The following is an 8,800-nucleotide window of genomic DNA, read 5'->3' on the forward strand; positions in this document are numbered from 1 at the left end:
TCTCCGGGATGTTGTATATTTGTGCACAAGTATTTTTTTAAAATGTGCTTGTGCTAATATTTAGACCAGCGTGTTTGAGGCATAACACCCTTAAATTCAAACTTGTAGTTTTAGTGTTCTGTTGAATTTTTGGTGAGTGACAGATCCTGTTGCTACTCTGTCTTGTGTGTAGCCCCTTTACCACAACGTGCCCCTTGTCTTGCCTCTGGAAACCTTCTATGGTGATGGCACAGTGTGTTTAGACTTGGAAATCCATTACCTGGGTTCAGAAAGGGAGGATGTCCAAGATGTGAAGCCTCTAGTTAATGGAACTGGCTCTAGGATGTACACAAAGGTGACCTAATGGAGGAGGGGACACTAAAAAGGTCACTCTACTGATACTAGAGCTGAATGTGTGAGGAAAAATGGGGGGAAAAAAAGCAAGGTCAGCTTTAAAAAACAAATGGTTCTTTGCTTGACTGCTATTGTACTTTCCCCTCACCTTCTGAAAACATGCAGAGCTGGTTTCTGCAGTGCTCCTCCATTAAGGTGACAAAAGAAATGCCTCTGTGTCCTGATTCCTCCACCACTTCCCACTGGAGGTGTGCTGTCCCACAGGGCTGCTCTGTGGTGCTGGCTGAGCCATGCAGGCACTGGGGCAGCTGTGTCTTCTTGGAGTGGTGAGGTCTTGTCAGATGTCACATGCCTGACCAGCGTTGCTAGTTCTGTCTGCTGAAATGGTTTAAAAAATTCTGCCCAACGTCAAAGAGCGGCCAGAGAGAGCATGAGATGAAGCTGCATGTGAGTTTCTTGCTGTATTTTACACTCTGCTCTTGGCTGCTGCTCTGCTACAGCCCTGTCTGACACCTCAGCATGCCAGCTGCACTAATTTTGCACAACAACCAAATCCCCAATTACTGCAGTTGATGTTGTGATGCCATTTACACATGTTTTCTGGCTGGGAACTCAGAGGCATCACCTTTCCCCAGGTCTGTGCCTGGTGACTCTGGGCTGGAGTGTTCTGCTGTGGCTGGAGAGTCCCAGCCCCCAGTATTTGTTTTGTGCCAGTCTCCCCCTCTCACTGTGCCGGTGAGCAAATACCTGTTTTGTGGAATGTGAGAGGAAAGTGGTTTCCAGGCTGCAAGGCAGTTGTTTTGGGTTTAACTGGCATGATGGGGAATGGTGCCACTTTGTGTGGCACTGCATGAGACACTCTCAGCTCCTTGTTTCTTTGCTTTCTGGGTTTTATACCCATGCCCAGTGCTGTTTTAATTTGGGGTTTGTGTTTAGCTAACCTGGGTAGTGGGTCTGAGGAGTAACTGCTGCCTTTGTGTCAGCAGAAGACATGGGTTTTGTAAAGGTGTGACCATGAAGATAAAGATTTATAACAGCGCAGGAGAAAAAGCCCAGAAATTATTTGAGAAGCCACACTATGAAGGATAAATGTTACAGGAAGCATTAGCCTTCTATAAAAATTCCTTTATTGGTGAGGAATTTAATACACAGCCTTGGTGACAGAAGAAATTTTACCTCAATGATGTTCTGAAATGCTTTATTTAAGAATTAGACATGAAGAAAACATTGTCTTTCTGCAGTTTAGACAATTTGCATTTAGATACTTAAGACATTTTTTTAAGCAGTGATACTAACTTCTAGATACATAAATACTGTTTATATATAAATTACATGTGCTGTATTTTATACACATGCATGATTGTTTTACTTTCTCTCTTGTCTTTCTGTGTGTACAGCAATCTTCTGTGTATAGTGTTTTTTTTTTTTTCTCCAGTAGGCACTTGGAAGAGGATCTGATCACAGCTGAATTGTATAAGCCTGTTTCTTACTACATGAAATGACAGCAAGGTTTTCATCATTGCAATTTGGAATAATAATTCTCTCTAAGATGAAAAAAAACCCATAATAATTTTTTTTCTCCTGATGAGAGGTGTTAGATGGGTAGAACTTGACATCCATCTCAGTGGCTTCTCTTGCTGCATTTGGCTTGACTTAAGCTGCATCAGTTTTTTTTTTTTGGTTTTTTTTTTTTGTGAAGCCTTCATAGAACACCAGTGTGTTTTGGATTAAGACAGTTCAAACAAAGAATTTTGGTGTTTCTTTTTTTTTTTTCCCCTAGTTCTCATATTTCTGAAGTCTAGAAGAACTCAAGCCTCACTCTTACAGCCTGTTGAATGCTGTACTGTTATTTAGCTTGCCTTCTTTCATCAGATTGGTCAGGCAGTCCTGCCCCATGATTTTAGGCTTGGATTTGATTAAGAAATGTCTGATGGAGAGTGAAGCTTTTGGAAAAGCTTTTTTGGAAAATTACCTTCCTGTAATGATGTGGTGGAGTCCCCTCTTGGGGAGATTCTCATCTACTCCTTCCACAAGCATTTCTACAGTGCACCAATTCTACCCTCCTAATTTTTCCTAAAAGATAAAATGTACCTCTCCATGGTTTCATCAGAGATTGTGTCCTCAGCTGCACTTTCTTGCAGGTTTCTGCAACTTTTGATGACAAGACAATTCTTTGGTTGGTAAATATTGAGAGCTGTCTGTCCTTGGTGTGTACTTAGAACAAACTGCAGCTAAATGCTTACAGGTAATGATCTGTCCTGACTGTTGCATGAAGCTTTCCAAAAATAGTTTTCTTTAAGCAAAAATAATCCTGAGTTTTGATATTAATAGAAAAATGCTTCAGGTCTTCTCCTTAATGCTGGTGCACTAGAAGACCTAAAAATGAGAGGTCTAAAATAGTTTGAGGAGAGACTCCAGATATCAGGGGATCTTAGTCAAAAGACACTCAAGGTCTTCTGAAGGGACTTATATTTTGAAGAAATTATGGGTACCCATCTTCTAAAAATTGAATAATTTTGTGACAGTTGAAGTTTGACATGAGTTGATATTGCCTTTTTTATTGTCTTGGTCAATTTCTGTATTTGTGTATTATCTCACAAGCTGTTCCCTGTAACAAGACCCTTCTAAATGCTTGGGGTTTTTTCAATTCATTTTGACATTTTTAAAGTGAAGAAAGTTTGCAGTAAATGAGTTATTAACGTGAAGAACTGAATGCATATGGTCCTTCTGAAGTATTCCCACCTGCCTCCATGAGATTTCTGTGGAAATAGTAATTGATATGTCATGTATTTGTCACTTGACATGAAATGCTTACCTTACTTGAATGGCCAGAGGCTGTAACTGAAATTTAACTCTACTGTGCAAGGTGCTGTACAGATGGAGACCATTGGATGTCCTCTGCATCTAAGGACTTGCATTTGACAGATGAAGGGCAGGATGAAGAAGCACCAGAGAGGTTTGTATTGCTCAGTTTTTGGTGGGGCTTTTGTGGTTCCCTCACCAGGTTGGTATCTTCCAGAAGATACCTTGTCATGTTCAGTGATCTGCCCGAGCACTGGGCTCAGCTCTCAGGGAAGTCATAGTGGTGAAAAAGGAGGAGAGCGGGTGTGCTATGCTTTTTGGGGACTTCCCTGGGAGCTGTGGCCCTGGTCCTGGGGAGATGCTGTGCTGGGAATGTTGGATTGCTGGGGACAGGGTGTTCCACTCATGCCAGGCTGTGGTGCCTCAGCTGGTGGCCCTTTTGGGGCCACCTCTTATTGAGAAATGGTCCCACTGCCTTTTGATGCAGCTGGCTTGGGGCACTGCTTTGTGGACTTTTGCTCACTTTCACTAGCTTGTAGACACTATCTTTTTCCTTCTCCTTTCTTCATACAGGCAATCAATCACCTCCTTGCTCAGTTACAGCTGCCTTTGGACCAGGGCTGACATCTGGAAGCACCCACACCACTTAAGCCTGTTTTCTCCTGGGGCCCTGCCTTTGCATGAGGTTTTGATTTACTGTTTACTATTTCAGGCTTGTAACAAGTAGGCATCCCAAAGCCTTTTAGACACACTTACTGTCTGAGTCAGATAGTCCAAGAGGTCATGTACAGATTGAGACTGAGCAGTGAAACATCTGCATACGCTTAACCTTGCTTCACTTCTGGCATTGCTCTTGAGTGTTATTTGGACTTTGATCAGACCTATTTATTCAGCCCAGGATCTTTCCTCTTCCTTAATATTCTTTCACATGTCTGCTTCTCCAGACTCTGGAGTCTCCCCATGTTTCTGAAGTCAGGTTTTGCTTCTGCGTTTTCACTTTTAATCCAAAATGGCCAGTGGGAGCAGCATGTTTTTGTAACTGTAGGTCCTCTTTGTCAAGAGTTAACAAGGCAATACATCTATCCTGAGGAGCTGATCTGTTTGTCAGACTCAAAAAACTGGTTCATCTCAACAATAGCCATTTCTTTGTGCAAGGGACTCTGCCTGAATGACGTGGGTAATTATCTGTTTAGAGTGCAAATAACCTCCATTTTCATAACACAGTTTGCAGCAGTGCAAAACCAACCCATGGTACACAGATTCCCAAAATGCATAACCTGGCTTTTATTGCCCGATTAACTGTTTACCAGCATCTTTGTCTCATGAGCTGTGGACCTTTCTGTCCTGAGTGTGCTGAAAACTGGAACATGCTTCAGGCTCCTGAGAAGTTTCTAAATTGAGCATTAGATATTTTTATCAAAGACTAGAGTCAAACTTAAATCTTTCACTAGTAGATGGAAGCCTCTTAGGAATGAAATTTACAATGCCAAGATTTCTCTATATGCATATATCCCTTACAATACTGTCCTAACTAGAAGCTGCTGTAATTCATTTTATTTTGCAGAACTTTCTGGTGAATTATTTTCTTTCTCAGTAATTTCTCCGTTTAGGAATCCTCCTGAGAAATCTTTGCTGTATTAGCTTGAGCTTTGCGGCATCTTTATCTTTAAATAGCTCTTTTAAATTTGCTTAGGCAAATCTGGGGTTTCGTCTGTCTTCAGCGGTATTAAAATAGTATCTGAAGGGAGTGTTACCTGGGTAAGAAGACACACCACTAGACGATACTATAAATGAGAGACAGATGGATTGCTACTCAGAGACAACAAGATTATGGGTAGAAACCTGTTTACCTTTTGCAATACAGCTGCTGAGCTGAACAAGTCATCAGAACAGAATGGAGCTGAATAATGCATGGCTCTAACAGTCTCTGATTCTTCCAGCTGGAGGAGAGTCTCTTACATCAAAATTCCTCTTGCAGAATTATCTATCCAGGCTTGAGTGCTGGAAAGTGCTTTTGATGTGAGTTTTTGCTTTGTTTGCAAGTGTAGATGTGCTGTTGGCTAGCTAATGGTCTTTTGGCAAAGACTGCCCTTTTCCTGGAGTTGTCAGGGCTCTACCTGGAGCAGATTGTCTCTCCCTTCAGAATGATTTCTTTCCACAGTCTTTGTGTGCCAGGAGGACCCATGGCCCACAAAGAGGATGTTAACTTGCAGGAAATTTGGTACCAAGAGCAGACACAGCTCCTCAGTTGCACTGGGCTGCCACAGGACAAAAACCAGCACAAGCAACCCCTGACAGGGTTGTTGTGGTGTTGGCTTTTGAGCTCTAGGGCATTCTGGACTGAATGTTCATGCATAGTTTTTAATTTCTACAGGTGAGGAGAAGATTGCAGTCATACAGGCTTTTTTTGCCAGTTGTGCTCTGAGTGATCATCTTTGTGTCCTGTGTTTTTTGCCATTTGAGCTGAAGAGGAAGAGGCAAACAAACTGTATGTCAGGTGCAGGATTTTCTGTACCTGCCTTTTGGAGAGCAGAGCTGAAATCTGAGGTTCAAACCTTGGCATGACTAACCTGCAGATACCTGTGTTACTGCTGAATGAAGGATCAGGGCAGATTCCACCCTCACTGTGTGTGTCTTTTCACAGGAGCTGCCAAATCAATGGCTCCCAGCAGATGGATCCTTATGAGGAGAAGGAGCACCATGGCATGAAACATCTCTATCAGATTTCCATCTGCTCTTCTATATAACTGAGGGAGACACACCTGTGACTTAGTGATCAAATAGGGTGGTGTTTTACACCTCTTCAAATATGGGACTCAGTTACAGATGGATTAAGGATGTGGGTCCTGGACCACAGGGGTGAGAAAATGCACAAGGCTTGGACTTTCCATTTTGTGTAACTAATTTCAGCATAATTAGTGATAATCAAGGAAAGACAAATAATGGCATGGAATTATTAAGCTGTCTTCCATTTGTTCTGCCCACGTGTGACTCCACAGGGTGTCACCTCCAGGGACATCTTTTAGGAAAGGAATGCTGTGAGGAAATACATCTGTGTGGAAACACATCTCAGATCTCATGGTGATGGTGCTGGAGATGATCCTCCATGTCACTCCTGACACTGTCCCCAAGTCACACCCACATTTTATTTGGGGTGAACAAGTTCTTTTGGCATGTGGGCACCCTAAGGAATTTTTACCTGTGCACAAACTGAGCCACAGCTCAAAAGGAATTGTGCTGTGGGAACTGAGCAAGTGTTCCTGGTGGTCTTGGAGTGGAAGAGGAGCTCAGAAAGGGGCTGTGGTCATTTATATTCTCTCTCCTCCTTCATCAGGCCAAACAATTCAGACAGAATAATTTTCCCAGTTGTAGTAGAACAAATTCTTTTTAGTGTTCAGTGCATTGATACATCTCGGGACCGAAACCCTTTCCAGCAAACAAAATCCCCTGATGCTGTGATGGCTGAAGTGGAATGCCAGTACACTCCTGCTGTCTTCAGAAGAGCTATAAATCCAAAGCCTGTGTGTTATCTGCCATAGGTGTGGGGCCCTGACCCCAACATCCCATAGCTGGGAGCATTTGGTAGGGAAAAGTGGGATCTAGGAAGTTGTGTAAGACATTGTTCTCCTGAAATGATGGCGAAGTAAACTGATTTTAGCTCTTCCAGGCAAGGAGGAAAGCAGCAACAGGGGTTAATGGGATGGACTAATAAAATGATTCTCCTTTTAATGAGGTATTCACCAAAGTACTGTGGGGTAGAGTGGACCTGGGGTCCCAGCTAGGGCTGTGGCTCCACCATTAGGGCCAAACCACACTGTCAGCTGTGGGATCATCCAGGGGCAGGTTTTTTGGAGAGCACATCTCCAGCTGACATCAGTGAGGTATTTCCCTCAAAGTGGCAGCTATCAAAGTGCCATTTACGAGCAAGACTCACAAACTAATTAGTCACCAGGCCCATTAATCAGGAAGACTAGAAATAATTCAGCAGAATTCATGCTGTCAGCAAGGATGAGAAGAGCCCTCTCTATGACAGCTTACCTTGCATTTTGATCATTAGGCGATTCGGAGTTTAGTCCATCCATCTTGTTTATCTGCCCTCAGGGGAAAATAATCCCTGTATCCCAGCCATCTCGACAAGTTTGAAATTCAAACATATTTTCAGTTCTGTCAGTAAAATATCAAATGGGCACATTCGGATGAGTATTGACACACAACGGCGCTGGTGCCTTTTTTATTTTTTTTTTTTTCCAAACATATTGTCAACAAATCCCTCCTTTGCCTGCTGCTCCCTGCATGCAGGCGCTCAACACCATATTAGGGAAAGTGAAGGTTAGGGTGCATGAATGGGGTCATTAAAAAGCAGCTAAACTGAAGCATTCTAATTATTCTTAGCAGCCTTCCCAAGACAAGCCAAAGGCATTCTCCAGTCTAACTCCACCTTCCTGCGTCTTGGGTGAGATTTATATACTTGAGCAAGAGATGTACCTTAAAATAATCAAGCCAGTGTTTATTTTGGCTTCCTTTGCCTCTTTCCCCCCACACCAGAAATCCACGCAGAGCCTGTGCAGTAAAATATTTCTTTAACAGATGCGTACCACGCTGTTGGTGCAGAGTGGATTGGTCACTCTGGAAAGCACACACTAACAAGGCAGGAACAGATGGTTTAGAGTCGTGGTATAGAGCTGTTGTGGCTACTGTTTTTTCATTAAGCATTAATTGCTGGAGGTGGAAATCATGCTTCTGTGTATGCCAAGGAGATGGGTCTGGCTGTGCAACTCAGATGCACTGAGTGGAGCAGAGAAGGGAGAAGTCTGTCTGGAAACCTGGGATGCCACAAATTTCTGCCCTGCACCAGAAGGACTGCCTGTCATCTCCACTTTACGAGTCACTGTCTGGGATACAGAGGAATTTCCATGCAGACCAAGGGAAGCTCACTGGGCATGGAAGAAATCTTGGGGGTATAAAATGTGTTGTCTTTCTAGAGAAGGTCCTCCTGAGAAGATCTGTTTGGCCTGCTTGAGGTGAAATAAATGTGCGGTTGAAATTGAAGCAAGATGATGTAATTGGAATGTGGACCAGGCCACCAGTATGTTCAGTTTTGGCTTTATATATATATATATATATATATATTGTAAATATTTTGTGTTTTGTACTTTTAATATTACATGGCAAAGCACTGGATCCTGATGTTATGGTCCCAAAGCTCCTATTGTCCTGTGGAGTTGTTGTGTATAAATACTGGTTTTAATGCCTTTTTTTGCCTCCATAGTATGTGTTCATTTTCCACAGTACTAAATGCCCCCCAGGTTCTCTCTGGATTTATCAAAATCTACTGTACCAAAATATTAAAAGAATCACTATCATTTGTGAAAGAAGGAAACCTGTACCCCAGCTACCAGTTAATGGTGGAACTGCAGTTTTTCTTAATGTTATTTCTGTGGGGTTTTATTTTGGTTTGGTTTGGTTTTTTTTTTTTTTTGGTTTTGTTTTGTTTGTTTTGTTCTTGGTTTTGGTTTTTGTTGTTGGTGTTTTTTTGTTTTATTTTCTTGTTTTGTTTTTTTTTTTTATGACAACCCTTTCACTTCATTACTTTCCACCTTCACTCTTTTGCTCAATATTTATTGTCACAGAGATGTTATTTCTTACCCTAATCCCACTGGCATAA

General features: G+C 42.3%; 1 long non-coding RNA gene across 2 annotated transcripts; it reads left to right on the top strand.

The window, feature by feature from the left end:
• Positions 1-967: 967 nt before the first annotated feature.
• Positions 968-6,662, top strand: LOC137464954 (uncharacterized). Of its 2 annotated transcripts, none has more exons than XR_010994500.1 (3): positions 968-1,842; positions 3,200-3,289; positions 5,780-6,662. It is a non-coding gene; the product is annotated as an uncharacterized lncRNA (long non-coding RNA). The 2 variants fall into 2 exon arrangements; XR_010994499.1 differs by lacking the exon at positions 5,780-6,662 and adding an exon at positions 3,709-5,198 and having other exon boundaries at positions 970-1,842.
• The last annotated feature ends 2,138 nt before the right edge of the window (positions 6,663-8,800 follow it).

The sequence above is a fragment of the Anomalospiza imberbis genome, chromosome Z (genome assembly GCF_031753505.1).
Source record: "Anomalospiza imberbis isolate Cuckoo-Finch-1a 21T00152 chromosome Z, ASM3175350v1, whole genome shotgun sequence".
Lineage (NCBI taxonomy): Eukaryota > Metazoa > Chordata > Aves > Passeriformes > Viduidae > Anomalospiza > Anomalospiza imberbis.